This window comes from Pleurodeles waltl, chromosome 4_1 (genome assembly GCF_031143425.1).
Source record: "Pleurodeles waltl isolate 20211129_DDA chromosome 4_1, aPleWal1.hap1.20221129, whole genome shotgun sequence".
Taxonomy (NCBI): Eukaryota; Metazoa; Chordata; class Amphibia; order Caudata; family Salamandridae; genus Pleurodeles; species Pleurodeles waltl.
In genome coordinates, this window is record NC_090442.1 from 464,425,935 (window position 1) to 464,444,505 (window position 18,571).

Consider the following 18,571-nt stretch of genomic DNA (forward strand, 5'->3'; position numbering starts at 1 on the left):
GCAAAAAAAAGTGGAGAGAAAAAGCAAAAGGTGTGGGGATGACCTTGCTCCAAGAATGGGCCTGTAGGCAGATCTAAATCTGTGTTTTCCTTTCTGTTTCTGCTTTTGCAACATTAGGAGATCTTTGATGGATGGAGTTTTCTGTTACTTTGTTTTGTCGATGTCAATTTGTATTCCTTGCACTCTGACATCAAATGGGGATGCTTCCCCCTAAAGCCTTTTATGTAGATTGGAACTCTATATTTGGCCCAATTTTACTTCCATATGAAGTTCAGCAAACGGTATAGAAAATGCATCTATGACATGGAAGGTTGCAAGTCATATGTCAGGACACCACTATGCTCTGGATGGAACGTGTGTAAGTTCACTGTAGTGACACATGGCAATGAAAAGCACTTTTGCTATATAGGGAAAGTCTCTTTTTCTAAATTCATAAGTCATCCACACAATATGATCTTTCTAGACAGCCTGCCTCGAACCATAGTTAGGGAGAGAACCAGTTTGGACCCTCTCAGGTGGGAGGAGAGCTTATCTAAATAGAGGAGTGTCCAAGAAGCTGCGGACAGGTCTGGCTGCTTAAAGACGAGTTCTGCCTTATTGAAACCGTGAATCCTGGGTAATTTTACAGTAAGACAAAGAGCGAGTGCTGCAAAAGGAGGTGGGGCTGCGAGAAACAGATAGAATTGAGTGGCAGAATGTATTCATTCACTGTTGATTGCACAGGATAAATTTGGCACCTTACCCCTCCGCTCTCCGCAACATTCATGCACCTGGGAGGACTCCACCTGAAGAACACGACCCTGCTGGAAGAAAGAAGAATCCTAACTCATGCTGGAAGAAGAGAGCTCACTCAAGGACTCATGGAATCTTGACCTCTCCTTGCAGCCAAGGACTGGAACTGCTTACCAAGGGCCAAGTGGTTGGCCTCCTCTTTGCCTGCTTCATGAATGCAAAATGTAGAATGTCTCCTAACTGCAACAGGCCTCAGCTTTCAACAGAGGCCCAGGCCCTGCAGGAGACCTGGATGGAGAGAGCTATGGTGCCCAGACGTCTGCCCTGAGGTGTTAGAAGCTGCTGGACAGACAAGTAGGATCTTGCCCAGCAAATGGGGAGAAACTTAAATCTAAAGGTAAAATATTTGACCTGAACAACCTGCTTGATGTCTCTGACCTCAACAAGGTAGGCCTAAAATTACACCAAGGTCTCACACAACCATGAACTGTTGTTTTTAATGTTTTACTTTTTACAGACACTTTTAGTCTTATTACCCCATAACGTAATTTCTCAGTTTCCACTTAACCTATTTTAATAGTATTTTTGCACTTTAAATATTTGTCTATTTTTCCAAGTTGATTCGGGAATTTTATTCTGTTTTTTTTTTTAATTTAACACCCACGTCTCTAGGGATCACATGCTGTTTGTGTCATAGCTGCAATGTGTTGAGGAGACTTCTGTCAGAACTGTTTTGCCTTTACCAGATTGTGTTTATTAAGTTAGTAGGAGCCACTCCCACTCGCAAATTATTAACCTAGGGCCAGATGTAGGAAAAATCCAATTTGCGAGTTGCAAATTGCGAGTCATTCCGACTCGCAATTTGCAACTCGCAAATTGGTATGCAGAACGGTGTCTCAGACACCGTCTGCAACTCGCTATGGGGTCGCAATGACCCACCTCATTAATATTAACGAGGTGGGTCGCTAATTGCGGCCTCATAGCGAGTCTAGGCACTCGCAAACATGGAGGCCTGCTGTCGTCAGCAGACCTCCATGTTCGTGACTGCTTTCAATAAAGCAGTTTTTTTTTTTTTAAGTGTAGCCCGTTTTCCTTAAAGGAAAACGAGCTGCACTTAAAAAAAAACACCAAAACCTTTAGTTTCGTTTTTTTTTCAGGGCAGGCAGTGGTCCCTTGGACCACTACCTGCCCTGAAAAAAATGTTTTGGGTCAATTCACAAACTGGAAGGGGTCCCGTGGGGAGCCCTTCCAATTTGCGAGTGGGTTACCATCCACTTGAAGTGGATGGTAACTGCGATACCCTTTGCGACCGCATATGCGGTCGCAAATGGTATTGCATTCCACTCCGAATTGCAAATAGGAAGGGAACACCCCTTCATATTTGCGATTCTGAAATGCATATTGCGAGTCGGTACCGACTCGCAATATGCATTTCTGCATAGGGAAACGCGTTTAGCGACTCGCAAACGGCAATTTTTGCCGTTTGCGAGTCGCTAAACGTTTCCTGCATCTGGCTCTTAGTTTCTGACAGAAGGGATGTAGCGTTGTGCATTTACAAAACCGGAAGATGGTACACCTTTGCAGTGGCCCGTTTGTTGTGTTTCCCTATGAACTGTTAATGTGGGTAAAAAAAGGCTCTGCCACCCGTGGCCAGTCACTTGGCTTCAGTAGACCAAATTGATAACCTGTCTCACTTGCGGTCTTTACTCGCATTGCGTCACCCGCTCTACCAAAGAGCACAGCAGCCATCTTAACTTTTAGCACTCAGTTGATCTCGACAAAGTGTTCGCTATGGAAAATCTTCTTAAACCCTGTACTGAAAGGATGCATTTTAGTGTTAAATGTTAAACTAACGAATTTGAATAGACAAAATACATTTTATACACATTATATTATATAAAATTAAAGCAGAACTATACCACTGACGATAAAGAAGAAAAATGTAATGAAAGAATCAATGTTGAAAGCATTGTAGAAATCTGATGGTGTAATAGATACGACGTGGTGTCATCGATGTGACAACGTAACGGTATTGTGGCAGGAAAAAATATTTTTCTCAGGAAAGGTAAAGCCGATGATGAGGTTCTTAAAATTATACGTGCGCCTTCATATGAGCAAATGCAAAAACAATCTGATCCGTATTCAACTAATTAATCATTTATTTTACTATCGTTTTTTGCTGCAGTGTCCACAGATGCGAAAGACTCGTTGTCAATTGGTGTTGCCTATGCTCTGCTCGGTGTTGGAGCTGCTGTTTCTGTCGTTTCTCTTTTGGGATTTCTGGGATCACTGAGAGAAGTTCTATGTTTACTAATACTGGTAAGGAGAGACTTAGACCTCGCTCATGTTCTTGAGTGGATAAAACGCCAGTGCTGTTATATTTACAAACCGAATTTATCAGCCTGATAATGCTGTCTTCCTTATTTCTAAGCTCACATTATTAACATATATATATAACTTGAATAGAGTATGTAACACTATTAGCAACATTGGATTGACCTATGTAAGTATCAATTATTTTGATTCCGCTTTACTGCCGAATGGGAAAAGGAAGTTGAGCCATGCAAAAGATTGCTCACAGATGGCAGCCGATAATTTATTTGTAATATTTTGATTGTTCAAACCCAGTAACGCCCCAGACTCGAACCATGGACTACCTAATGTGGTAGTAAGAAAGGTCCAGACTTTTGGGCCTCTTTCTGTCTTTCTTCGTTTCTTTATGTTGCTGAAACTGTGGCGATCCCTTTCTTTAGTTAAGTGCAATGTAGGAATGGGGATGTTCCCTATATGGTAAATAAGATGTGTGCGCCGGCCCTGAGTGGTTTTCTGAAATTTTGCTTGGCCATGGCATCTTGTTAATCAAGCCTACGTGTCAAGGCGTGGGCCTGTCCCAGGTAATGGAAGGTCCAGAACTTGCTCTGTGAGCTGAACGGGAGCACCAACTGTGTCTTTTGAATGTTATGGAACTACTGTAGACGGGAGCACCAACCGTGACTTTTGAATAATATGGAACTACTGTCCATGTCCTGGCGTAGTTACATAAGCTGGTCAATCAATCAAGTTGTATTTATATAGAACGTCTTATCACCTGCAAGGGTATCCAAGCGCTTTTCTGCAGGTCTCATTTGAAGAATCAGGTCTTTAACCCCTTTCTGAAATCGGTCAGCGAGATGCAGAGGTGGAGGCTTTGGTGGCGAAATGGGGAAAGAAGCATCCTCCGGTGCGGCAGTGGCATACTCAGGGGATCCGTGCAAGGGCAAGTTTAAAGGAACGGAGGTTCCTAGAGTGATGGTCAAAGTGTAACTGTGGTTCAGGTAGGCAGGTCCCTGGTCATGGAGGACTTTGTAGGCATGGGTCAGGAGTTTGAATTGCCATCTCCTCTGGACCGGGAGCCAGTGGAGGTCTTTAAGGTGCTTGATGATATGTGCTCTCTTGGTTAGGTTAAAGATCAGTCTGGCGGCTGCATTCTGGATCAACTGGACTCTTTGCATAAGTTTGGTGGCAAGGCCTGCATAGAGTCCGTTGCCGTAGTCCAGTCGGCTGGTGATGAGGGCATGCCTCACTGTCTTTATGGTGTCGATGGGGAGACACTTGAAGATTTTGCGTAGCCTGTGGAGGCAGTCTGAGGAGATGGCGTTGACCTGTCAGTTCATGGAGAGCATGCCGAGGTTGCAGGCATGGTCATTCGTGTGGACGTGGGTCCGAGTTCCGAGGGCCACCAGGATTCGTTCCAGAGGGCTGTATATTTGCCAAAGATGAGGACTTGTTGGTGTTGAGTTTTAGGCAGTTGTCCTTCATCCATGCTGAGATGACTTTCATGCAGTTGTGGAAGTAAACCTTTATTGCGAAGGTGCGGAGGAGAGTGATAGGACTAGCTGAGTGTTGTCAACATAGGAGATGATGTTGTGCTTTCTGACGATGCCTGTGAGAGGGGACATGTAGATATTGAAAAGTGTGGGGTTGAGGGATGAGACTTGGGGCATGCCACATATGATGTGCTTGGTTTGCAATGTGAAGGGGTGGAGCCGGATTTTCTGTGTGCGTCCTGTGAGAAAGGATGCTATCCATCTGAGGACATTGTCTGTTATTCCAATCTGGCATAGACGATTGATGACCGTGTGGTGGGAGACAGTGTCGATGGCAGCGAGAGGTCGAGCAGGATCAGGGTGGCTGATTCTCCTCTGTTAAGTAGGTTGCGGATGTCGTTGGTTGCAGCAATCAGAGCTGTCTCTGTGCCGTGATTGTTTCTGAATACTGATTAGTAGGGGTCTAGCAAGTTGTTTCTCTCCAGGTGGTCGATTAGTTGTAGGTTGATGGCCTTTTCCATTAGCTTGGCGGGGAATTATAGCAGGGAGATGGGACGGTAGTTTTGGAGTTCCCTGGGGTCTGCCGACAGTTTCTTGAGTTCTTGAGGAGTGGCCTGAGCTCCGCACGTTTACAGTCATCTGATAGTGGCAGTGTTTAGCGAGGCACTGAAAATGGCAGAGTATTGGGGCTGATTTTGTCTTTTCCTAGGTTGAAGAGTCAGTAGGGGCGGGGGTAGGTAGGTGGTCCAGAGTGGATGGAGTTCATAAGGGTGGCTGTGTCTTGAGCGCTCAGCTGTTCCCATGTGTTGAGCATAAAGTCTGCAGTGGTGGTTGGTTAGAGGCTGCGGGGTTGTAGTGTTGGGCATTGAAATAGTTGAAACTGGTTGCTGTTTTGCTGTGGAAGTGGTTGGCCAGAGTGTTGCAGAGTTCTTGCGAGGTGGGGGGGTGTCGTGTTTTCCATGGCTGTTTGGCAGATGAACACTTTGACGATGGTGAAGAGTTCCTTGGTATGGTTAGTGCTGATATCGATGAGGTGGGTCAGGCCCTCTCTCTTTGCTGCTTTGATCTGATGGTGATGTTCGTTGAAGGATGATTTGACTGTGGCTTTTTCAGTGCGGTCCTTGCTGGTGCGCCATCTTCTCTTGAGCTGTTTGCACTTGCGTTTTGATGTGATGAGTTGTGGGGTGTACCAGTTGGCTTTCTTGGTGGGTCTGTGTGTTTTGACTGATTTGGGGGGGGGGTGCCTTGGTCAGTGGCGTTGTGCTCCATTCATCAAAGTTCTGAACTGCGAGATCCAGGTTGGTTGTCCCTGTGGGTTGTGTGCTGTCGAGGGCATTCAGCCCATTGTTGCGGCGTGACCTTGGACCAGCTGCAGAAGGTGATGCTCAGTTGTCTGGGGGTTGTGCGGGCATGTCCTGCTATGGTGAAGTGGGCAATGGAGTGGTGTGACCAGGTGTGTTCTGAGGTGTGGTTGTATTGGATGCTGCTGCTAGACATGAAGATGGTGTCAAGCGTGTGTCCTGCTTTGTGTGTGGGGTTGGTGACTTGTTGCTTGAGGTCAATGTTGCCCAGTCTCTCCAGGACGCCGGTGGAGTTGGTGTATAGCTATGTTAGCCATATTTTAGACATGTTATTTTTGCTAACTAGGCCTGCCGCCGTACACTTTAACCCAGTACATTTTATTCAGCATCACTATTTTTCTAGCAATAGCCACATTTGCGGTGCTGTTTCATTTTCTCTATCTCATTGTCCTTCCACCTAGGAAAGCATTATATTCTTAGTAGGACATTTATTTCACTCTGTGCTTTCTCCAAGGCTACAGTAAGATAGGGATGCTGACAAACATGGAATGCTGTGTTTCCAAGATGTACAGAAAAACACACACTCATTTCTTAAAATGTCAGCTGTTTTATTACAAAAACACCCCTTTGTCCCAAACACGTTAGAGGGAGATTCCAGCCAGATGACCACAACCCTATGCTGATTGTTGATTGCTTCGCTACAGCTATTTGCTTAGATGGCCGAACCCCTGAAACACATGGAGACGGTGTCTCCCTAGACTACAGGCTTAGGTATGATAGTTGATGTTCTCCGAGGGGGAAACCTGAAGGGCGGATTAGGCTTATTATACTGTGCTCAAACATAGCATAGGCAGCACAACTATAGATCCTAGTGACAGTATGGTAGGACTGTTTTTGTGTTTCACCCTTTTAGTCACCTGCTTGCTTTTATTGTGTTTTATCATCCTAGTTATTGTAATACATGCTATTTATCTAAGATGCAGTTACTACAATAAATACTTATTGAACTATATTCTGCCTCTGTTGTCTGTGCCTATGTGAGACTTTCGTAACTGAGAGAAAGGGATGAGATCTGATTGACCATGATTCCCCTGAGGAGGCTTTCTTGTCATGCACCTGGTTGCCACAATCATCTCGGCCAGAGATGAGGTGCTGCTAGTTAGTCGGAGAACCCGGATTAGGCCGATAGGGGTCATATGGTGTAGAATTGTAGTCAGTACCCACAATCCACATGATTCTGCCGCCCAAATCCAGTAGCCTCATTAGCATAATGAGAACCTACGTGACAGGAGGGGTAATCTACAGTGTCTGTTATTGGAAAGTGATGAAGATTTGAGGCAGAACCTACCCTTTTGTCTGACCCTGATTACGTCTTCAGGAAGGCTGATGACAGCCATGTGCAGAGATTTTACACTTTATTGAGCCCTTGTTTTAGATACTCCTGTTTGGAGTCAGCATCAACACTATGTGATGTGACAGCAACCACCTTGCACAAAGGCTGTGTCTGAGAGACAGCTGGAAAATGACATTCGAAAAGGAACCAGCCCAAACTTGTTTTGAAACCTAATAAAGTGGCTCCATATCCTTTCTCTGGATAATAAGTATTTAAGTTGGTTCCAAAATACCCCACTTTATTCCAGTTCCAAGTCATTATAATAACAAAGGAAGGGAATACTGTGTGGCCAGGGCTGGTGTTTGCATGACAAGAAGACTCTCAGATGTAAAAGGGCATCATCTCAAACCTACACCTGAGTGTTTTCTTAGCACACAGAATCCAGCTTGACTGCTGATCGAGGGAAGGAGAGTGCCTAGCCCTGCAGAAGGAGAGATTGTCCAGCAGAAGAAGCCAATCATGTTCTGGAATGAGAAACATCTGGAGAAAACTTACTAGGTGACGGGGTGAAGCAAGAAGTGATTCTTGTTGTAAGTAATCCCCATGGTCTTTAGGGCAGTTATCATTATAAACTGCACCAAGACTTTCAAGATCAAAGCATCAGTGTGTCACCTAGCATCCAACTATTTTGCTGAGAGACTAGGTCTTCTTTTGTCTAATGCTGTAGCTGACAATCCCTGTGCCTGATGGCAGTGGGGAAGCCATAATCACCCCAGAGGCCCCAACTGCTGAAGACCTGCTGTAAAATCAACCTGGAGACTGCAACTGCTGTGAACGAGTGCCAGTTTGCACCTGACCTGGGAGCCTGCCACTTCCAAAGACAAGCACTCACTGTGCAAGCCTGCCATGATAATTCCTACCAGAGACCTTTTTTATGAGAGAGGTCGCAACTGCAGTCACTGTCTCAACAAACGTACATTACGCAGAATGCACCCATGAGTGCAACCCGAGCTGCATCCCCTCTGAGCATGTAAAATTGGGTTTCAACTGTGAATGGAACAAGAGTCTGAGTGAACACAGAAATCTGCTATATGACCTTAAGGTTTTGTCCAATTGAACTTGATCTGGCAAAAGGCACTGAACGGATTGACACATTTCTCCAGGGAGGTAACCCAAAGTAAACTGCACCTCAGCCTAATTATTGTGTATATCTCTCCCACTTACTGGGTACGCTAGACATTAGCAAACTCCTATAGCAGGTAAAGGGCGACACAAGAAGTGCAGCACCTCAATAAGGGTGAAGAAGAGATTATAATCCTGCACCCAAAACCTCTCTTGATCTGTGTAAAGTTTTGTTTGTTTGACTTTTGTATGTGTACTTTCATGGTTTTAAGTAACTGAATAAAGTAATTTCTGACTCTGACTCTCTGTGTAGTATTTCATATTCATGTGAGATTAAAATACTTTCTTTTAACTAAAAGATGAGCATTGTGTCAGACAAAATGTCATTGTGTCTGTTGATTGGCTGTTGAATTCTGAGACCTTACTCACTATTTCCTTGTTAAGCCTTTCACCGCTCTCCCTCAAAGCCCTAATCATCAAGTGCGGAAAATGTGTACCTGGCTCAGTATACACAGCCATAGTAAGACAGGTCCCAGAACTCATGTGGCAAATGACCTCATCTACCACTGTGGGGGCCTTGTAGCCTTTGTTTGCCCTGTGCCCCTCCCCCCAAACTTACATTGGATGCCCATATTTGGTTTATTTAACTTTTCTGCAAGGCCATAATAAATAGTTTAGAAAATATACCAATGGAATATGGGTTACAGGTCGTTTGTGAGCTGCAGTGTATAGTCACACGACTCACATATATGAAAGAAATATAGGCTGCCAGGAGCACCACTTGGTGGTCTGTGGTTTAATGGTGTTGTAGTAACACACGGAAAGGAAAAGTGCAGTTTTCATGTATGAAAACCAATTTAATATATTAGAAAGTCACTCCTAAGGTGTGCTTTATAAATCCACAGAGTGTCAGGTTCCACATCATCAGAACGTTGAAAACCCCTGATGTCCCTAAATATATGCATTGAAGTATCTAGTAGTTGACAAGGAAACTGGGGAAAAACCAGGATCATGGGTATGAGAAATTCTCTGAACATTGGAACCTTCCAAGGACTTCAACATGGGGAACGTCTAGGACTTCAAGGGGTTATAGACCGGCTACAAAGTAAATGAAATACCACAGTCAGAAACATGGATTACTGTGTAGTAGTGACATGGGAAGACAATGCAGCAAAATAGAATGAGGCTTATTTGCCACAGTAGCTGAATGGGCTGGGACAAGCATACTTCAGACCAGGAAACCAGACGAGAATCCCCAGACGCTAGAAATTGGTGAGGTCACAGGCAGAGAACCAAACTGTGAAGCAAGAAAACACATGGAAACAAGTAGAAGGACTAATACCCCAAAAGGGGAACTCTAGGGATGCTCTTAGCATCTGAAACTGTGGACAGAGAAACCAACAAATGTGTAAGGACATGTAAATTGGTGTGAAATAAAATGAAGCATAGAACTGCAGTAACTAAACTAGAAGATGTAAGGCATCAGCTACTTCTTAAAAAGGCCAAATAATGGCTCTCCCACTAACAGTTCAGAAGTGTTCAGGGTAACCTGAAAGTGATTATGTCAATTAGAACTGTGCTGTTAGAGTTAGTAATGACATAAGTTCAGTCTTAACTGCTCTGTCTTCCATACCTTCAATGTTTTTTTTAAATTTGGCGAGAGTCTGAAGTGTTTCATAATCCTGATACTGGAGCAGGGTGTCTAACATAAAAAATGTGCGCACTATATATTTGTAATTGATGTCCTCACAGTGACTGACGGCCGAGAAGCTATTTTCACAGTGTTAATTCAGTGCTTTAAATATTTAATTCTACACCTTTGCCTGGGAAAATGTTATAAATATAATTCTACAAATAGAATGCTACAAAGGTAATTCAAAGTTTTTCCCACTTTATTTTCAAAATACAAATTACTAGTGAAATCAGACTTTTGATAACATGAGAGCAAATGTACATAACTCTGCCTGAGTCAAAACTAGCTTAAAATAAGTTGGGCCTCTCTTCTCATCCCCAGGGGCCAATACACATTCCTGACTATCTGGAGCTGATGACTCTGTGGGCCACATAACAATAGCCTAGGCTCGGGATCCAGATAGGCAGGGATATTGTCAGCAATTAGCCAATTTGCACGGATCAGGGGGTGGTGGGAATACAGGACATATGAGAGCCTTAACATTTCTTCTTTAGATTTGCTGATCTTAAATAGGGCTGAGGTAATTGGTTCTAATTCATTTCTAGAGTAGTTGGGGATGGGGTACAGGACATATGGCAGCCTTAACATTTCTTCTTCAGATTTGCTGATCCTAAATGCTGCTGAAGAAGTTGGGTACAATTAATTCCCAGAGCACTTCTAGTATCTTTATCGCCAATCCCCAAATTTGGGCGAACCACTTTTGATCTGACCCTGACATAGGGAAGGAGAGCTCATCTAGATAGGGGTGTGGCTATGAGGAAAACATTATGGAAATCTCACAATTGCAAGCCTCAGGCAGCTGTGGTAGACATATGATACACCTTTTGCCAGAATTAAACAAATCTTTTTAAAACCCATATGTCACCCCTGAGGTAGTATAACCACTCAGAGGACATGGTGCATAGTATTTAAAATGAAGGACATATATCCTGGTAGTGAAAACCCCCTAAAGCCCCTTAGTACTGTAAGGGCTATCTCTCCCATAAGTCAACACAGGGTTACATTGTTTCAATTAATAAATACTAACTTTGGACCTGGAGCAGAAACAGACTTACTGTGTGCACTCAAATTCAAGTCAATTGTAATTTAAAATCATCTTTAATGGTAAAGCTGGATTTTAGATTACAGTCTTGAAAATGCTACTTTATTAAATTGTCATCTTCCTGCCAAAAATTTCTAATGCCTTCTCGAGTTTTCAGCTGCTTGGGCCCATTAATGACTTCCTCATTAAGAATGTGTGTTGGGCCCAACAGTGAAAAATAGGACCAGGGTATAGCTGGGAGAAGGCCTTCCCAAAAGGATGACTAGGGTAGAGATGTACCCTGCCCCACGTACACTTCAAAGGGCTTTGCCTACAGCACACACAAACAAACCTGACATCAGGCCTTCCCTTCCATTTTTCACCCCAGGCAGCTTGGAGCCTTGACCCTGGGAAGGTGAAGAACTTTCTAGAAATAGCCCCCCCCCCACAAAAAGGACGGCACCGGGTATAAACATAGGACCTTTGGGACCCTTCTCCAGTACACTGCTGGACTTGGAAGCTGTGAAAAGGACTACCCTCCTGCTTGCTGGACTGCCTTGCTGTATGAAGAAGTACTGTACCTGCTTGTCGTCATCCAAGCCTACCCAGAGTCACTCCAGGGGCCAGTTGGCTGACCTCCTGTGTGAGCTACAGAGACAATAAGATTTGTGAGGCCTCCCTGCAACTGTCCAGCTGACCAGCCGCAACTTGCCCTGCCTGGACCTGCCTGAGCCCTGCTGCTGGCCTCTTCTGGAATGAGTCCTGATCCCAAAGAGATGGGCCCTTGGCTAGCATTATTGAATCTCCTCCCAGAAGAAAAGGATGAACAAAAATCCTGAAGTTGGGCTCCTCTTGGCCTCCTCCAACACGAACGGAACTCTTTGCACCATACTTGAGAAGGTAACTCTTCAGTGGGACTAACCTGCTCCCGACATCCGGTCTGCCCTCCATTGTGGTCAGCGTGAATTTGTGACTTTTCCCGGGTATAACGCGACCAGATGATGACGAGTGGTGCTAAGTGCTTTTAGGCATAATTTTCACTAGATACATGTGCTTGTTGCCTGACTTGGGCTCCCACTGCCCTCAAGCAGTAACACAGTTTCTTGCAATGAGCATAACCCCCTCCATTACAGTACAGTGTCATTGAAATGAGTTCCTTGTTCTCTAGGTTAGGAAGGGTGCTGTGGACACTAATGCAAGCAGTATGAAACGGGTCCTCTGACCAGTGCTCATAGTAAAATATAGTCACATTTGGTATGCAAGTTGCCTCTCAGACCCGTGGGCCCTGGGGCTACTGCACCTGCTGCACTGTCGATAATTACACCCCTCAATAAATCAAAAAAAGGTGACTATTGTGAGATGTTTTGACTTTGGTTTCTTTCTTCCCTGTTTTCATTAGGTTTTTGGATTTCCGTATTATGGAAGTCCTAATTGCTTAAAGGATTAGGTATGTACTATGGTCCTGAAGAATCGCCGTAAGATCATTTATTGACTCAAAAAAAGGCGAGAAACATGTTGACCTATGATATTGAGTAACACAGGGGACCCTGTGGTTACTTCCTTTTACTACTCTCGATTACGAGATTTGGTAATTATACTACTTTATTTTTTTATATGGGGAGTGTAGACATTAATCTACTATATCCCTGTGTATTGTTTTTAATCATGTCAGAGGTTTCAGTATTAGAATAAATTTGTAGATCTGTTACCTCGAGTCATTTTTAACTTTTCCAACACCAATCCTTCACAATTTTTGACTGGTTGTGCATCACTTCTAAAACATCTCCGGCAAAGAGCCCCCGTGTGGGGCCCGTCAGGCAATGCAGTGCCGGCCTGATGAGGAGCTTGGCCCTATGATGAAGCATGTCACCGGAAGGTGAGTGAGGGCCCTTGCTTCAACCATTTTTGGTTTCCACTGAATTCAGAACCATTGAGTGTGAAAGAAACCTTTTGGCCTTTTTTGGAACCGTGTGTACCTTTTTTTGATTTATTGACTGTTGGGAGCTTTACACACGGGACCAGGAGTACTCCCTCCGAATCTCCCACATTTGCCCCTCTTTTGTTGTTTTTTGATGATTTAGTGTAGCCCTTTGGCTACGGGGCTTCCGTCTTTGAACATACCACAATAGATTATATCCGGTGGTGAACATGTCGGACCTACAAGGTCTTAGCTTCGATGACAGCATGGTGCAGGCTATTCTACAGACTCCTTCTATCCTAGGGGATGAGAGCAGTGGTCCCTCCAGCGGTACTAAAGAAGACTGGTCGAAGTTATAGGCCCTGAAGAAAGAACTCATCAAAACTGTTTTAGACGGTACAATAATGACAGAATATCTTAGGGCCAATATTTCACCTAATGGTCTCATTGTTACCAATGTCCCTAGGATTTTCTTACGAGACTTACAATTCCGGTTGGATTGGTCACAAATTTCATGGAAATGCACTCGTGATTGGTTGATCTTAATTATAAACACCTCCAAACGATTGGCGGACTCTATCACTATTCAGATCTCCATCACTGAAGCAGCCATGAAGACCACGGTCCAACTTGCTCAGTTTAAGTCTCGCTTAGCTGAGATCAACACGGAACTGAACGAGACAAAGGAATATCTTACGCGACAGAAAATTAATAAATTGCAAAAGGATATCAAACGCTTTAGTAGAGAAAAAATCTATCCTTATACAAAAGATGACTTTCAATGTGAGGGAGCTTCCGATACCTCAGACGATTCTGATACACCGCAACGGAGGACACGTACACCTCAGTACAGTTCCAGCTCAGATGATTGGAGCGGTGATGAAGGGCAGAGGACGAACCGAAATCATTATATTCCACCCACTCATTTCAACTCTCCATTTCCGTATCAACAGATCCCACCTTGGCAATCTATGCCTATGCCTTTTTTCCAGCCACAACCCCAATATAACTTCAGTCCTTTTTTAGGAAGAGGCTGGGGCAGAGGCAGAGGCAGAAACAGAAGAAGAGGCAGAAACGCCCAGTGGGCACAGGAAGAACCACAGATTGTCACCAGAAGCCGCAGTGTGACGACTCAAAAGAAACCCTAGTTGTAAATCTTTCTAATACCATCCTAACCCCCCCAGAGATGGCGGTTCTAGGGAAAGGCCTAGGTTTTGTGCCTACCCCCAAAGAAGATCAATTCAAACTGCACTGCGAGATGGCTGCTCTGTTTCGTAAGATAAGATGACACTTTTTCTTTAAAGATCGCCCGAAATTGGACACAAGGGGTGACACGAATTTGAGGAACCCATCCTCCTTCACGCCCCCCGCTACCACGGTCCCATTAGAGGTACTTACTTTTGAGAAGGCGGTTCGCCATGAAATTCAACTTCTTGAACCTCCCAGGACCTTTCAGAACATTTCCAAATTGGAACGGGCAGCGATTCTTTCCTTATCCCAGAACCCTGACATCACACTAAAACCAGCAGATAAAGGAGGTGCGATTGTGGTTTTGGATACAACCTATTATAGGCAGGAATGTCTGAGGCCACTCAGTGACGAATCCTACTACCACCATATCTCTATCGACCCTACCCCACGCCTACAACGTAAGATACGCGGATGATAATAGAAGCGAAAGCAGCTGGATGGATTACTCAACAAGAAGCTGAGTTCCTGGATACGAAGAACCCCAGGACTCTGTACTTTTATTGTCTCCCCAAAATCCACAAAGGTCTTCCTCCCCCGGGGTGCCCAATAGTGTCCGGGATTGGCTCCCTTTTGGAACCCTTATCAAAATTTTGGGACTTCTTTTTACAACCGATTGTTCAGAAAACATCCACTTTTTTAAAAGATACGAAAGACACATTGGTCCTACTTGACGACGTCAATGAAGCAGGTACCACAGACATATTCATATGTCTTGACGTAGAGGCCCTATATACTAACATTCCACAAGAAGCAACACTGGCTGCCGTAGAGAACATACTCTTGGCCGAAACTTGGACTCATAATACTCCCATCAGTTTTGTTATGCAATGCGCGAGTGTGTGCCTCCAAGAAAACTTTTTCCAGTTTGAAAAACGTCTCTTTCACCAGATACAGGGCACTTCTATGGGCAGTACTTTCGCGCCAAGTCTAGCTTGTCTGTACATGTTCGCCTTTGAACAACGCCACATTCTCACTCCTGAACAACCTTTCTTTTCCAACATTAGGCTATGGCGTCGGTACATAGACGATATTCTAGTAATTTGGAAGGGCAATAAAGATCAAGAAACAGCTTTTACACAGTGGGTTAACACGTTGGATACCCATCTTCGTTTTAGTTCCACCATCTCAGATAGAGAGGTGTCCTTTCTTGACCTACGAATCATACTCAGAGATGGGTATCTTCACTCTTCTGTGTTCCATAAACCAACCGACAGGAACAGCCTGTTACTTTACAGTAGTCATCATCCTAAGGCACTACGAGACAACTTACCTTTTGGCCAATTCCTCAGGATACGACGTAACCGCTCAGATAAGAGTGACTTCCATACTGTAGGCGGGTGTCGTGCACCTCGCCTACCGAGATACAACCCTGGCGCCGGAGAAGTATTTCTTCTTTCTCCATTACGCGTCGTCATGGAGACGCGTGGAGCACGAACAGCGGCGCGCAGCCGAACTTCCGGGTTGTCGGTTCCGAAGAAGAGGAGAATGCCATAAAGAGGAACGCCGGACCGGAGAGGGCCCGGCTGACAAGAGAAGAACACGAGGGAGTAGGAGAAGCCAAGAGCGTTGAGCCGCTTGAGAACGAACGAAGGAGAGAGGAGCGGGAACCCTGCCATCACGCTGGAGTGGGAGAAATCTCCCGAGAGGACGAGGAATCCACCCACGACCCAGGAGGGTCGTGACTAACCAAGGTACGGGGCTTGTTCAGGGGCACTCACCCTAAAGGGGAGGAAGGGAGGAGAAAAGAGGGTAAAGGAACTGGGGAGGGTGGAAGGGGAACAGGGCAGCTTGGGTTGGGGAACAAGGAACTCGAAGGGCACAGGGCACGTCAAAACCCCTGCACTACCTTGACACAGCCCCAGTAATCGCCCAGGTTTTTTTTTTGTTCTCTGCCCCTTTGTTTTCTATTTCTGTCCCAAACCCCGCAACCACACCAACCCCTGTTGTTCTTTCACTCACACCCCTCCCTTATACTAATAAAATAACAAAGATAGTAACTTACCAGTCAACTTACCAAAACCTGTCCTGTTGTTCTGCCGAGAGCCCACGGGCCCCGAGAAGAATTCGCCAGCAGACCACCACCTAGAAGAAGAACAGAAGGAAATATTGAGGACCTACACCACCCATCCCACCCCTAAACCAGAGACTCCCTGGAGAAAAGACTAAAGGGAAAAGACTAAGGAGAAGACCAGTATCTATTTATTTTTTATTTGAACTTCCTTATTTTGAATTATTAAACCTTGGCTTCGGCCTTATAAACCCTTGCAAACTGAGTCTGAGCCTCTGTACTATCGAGCCCAAGACCCACGCCCCACTACAGTGGTGTCAGAAGTGGGATCTGAAACCTGACGATACTAACCTCCCCCTGGGCCGTACAGAGGTGTTGTAAACATGGAAGAAAAACCCACCCTCAAGGATATGATAAAACAACTGGCGGAGGGTCAACGCCATCTCCAATTAGTCTGGGAGGCACAACAAAGGGAGGCCAAAGAAGACAGAGAGGCTCTTCAAGCCGCCTTAAAAAGTCAGGCCACTATAATGGCCAAAAATCATTTAGTTCACGAGGCCGCTATGAAAAAACTGACTGATACAATCGCCGCCAGTAAGGTACACCCAAATGTACCAAGCTCGGTGTTGCAGAAGTATCAGGAGGGGGAGGATCCCGACTCCTTTTTTACGAACTTTGAAAGAGTAGCCTCCTCAGCTCAATGGCCTGAAAATCGATGGGGCCAATACATTGCTCCCCTCTTAACAGGCACCCTCCAGTCCGCTTATCAAGCTGCAAATCCTGGAGGCACCACTCCCTATTCCGAAATTAAGAAGAGTATATTAGAACGAGTAGGGCATGATACTGAGTATTATCGATCAAAGTTCCGCAAGGCTAAATGGGGACCAAATGAGGATCCACTTACATTTAACTACCGGGTGAAAGATCTAGGACTGAAGTGGTTGGGACCCTTAGGGACCAACCGTGAAGATATCATCAAGGCCATTATTTTAGAACAATATTTAGACTCACTTCCCAAGAGTACCCAGAACTGGATCAGACAACACCCGAAAATAGACACCGAACTAGCAGTCGATTTAGCGTGCGCCTATCATAGATCAGTTGATGTGAAAAGCCAAACTTCCCAACCCTTGAACAAGGTGCCTGCAACTCCTCCCCAATATACAAATAGACGGAACCCTGAGGAGCCAGGATCCTCCTCTCGGAGTATAGAGAGAAACCCCGTGCAACAACCTCAATGTTTCAGTTGTGGGGAGTGGGGACACATAGCCGAGTATGTCCCAAGAAACATGAGTGAGTAGAACCTATGGAGATAGGGGTTACTCGAGGGAGAGTCCTGTGCTCAGGGACCAGTGACACGTCTTTTAAATGCCCTCTACGAATCAATGGACACTTGGTAATGGCCTTGATTGACTCTGGATGTAGTCAGTCAGTGATACGTCGCGAGATAGTCAAGTCTGTAAAGTCTAATGTGGAACAGTGGGTAACGATATGTTGCATCCATTGGGATCGAGCTCGGTATCCCCTTAAAGTGGTGGAGGTGGAGTGGAACGCCAATCATGACCTTCTCGCCATGGGAATCATGGATAATTTGATTGAAGAATGTGTTATTGGGACTGATTATCAGCGGTTTAATGACATTCTAGACCAAACACGGAAACCCAACCCTATTGATGACTGGTGGGGAGTAGCACCATTTCGGGATACCCCTATTGCTAGTGTCCCCGAACGGAAGAAACTAACTAAGAGAGAGAAAAGGGATGAAAGACAAAAACATGCTATGACTCAAAGACAGATGGAAGGTGTGAAAACAGAGGACAGTCTAACCAGCGCACCAGTCTCGTTTAGAGTAATCCAACGCGAAGACCCCACTCTCGAGCACGCGTGGAGAAATGCCAAAAGTGACTCTCCGGAGAGGTAGGCCCCCACTTTATAGTACATAAGGACTTGTTATATAGAGTATCTAGGACAGTCAATGGGGAGAAACAGCAACTAGTGGTTCCTGAGCCCTACCGGACTCAGGTATTGTTCCTAGCTCACAACCAGCCTGGAGGAGGTCATTGTGGCCGAGAAAAAACGGAGGAATACTTATTGAGACGTTTTTACTGGCCAGGGGTCTATGCCCAAATTCGAAGATACTGTGCACACTGCCCAAAATGTCAACTCGTAGACCCCGGAGTCTCCCTAAGAGCCCCGTTACATCCACTACCTATTATAGATACCCCCTTCAAAAGAGTAGGAATGGTCTTGGTCGGACCTCTTTTACCTTCTACCAAGGGCCATACACATATCCTCGTCCTAGTTGATTACGCCACCAGATATCCGGAAGCAATTCCCCTCACCAGCACCACTACGAAGGCAGTTGCGCAAGCCATGGTAGCTTTTA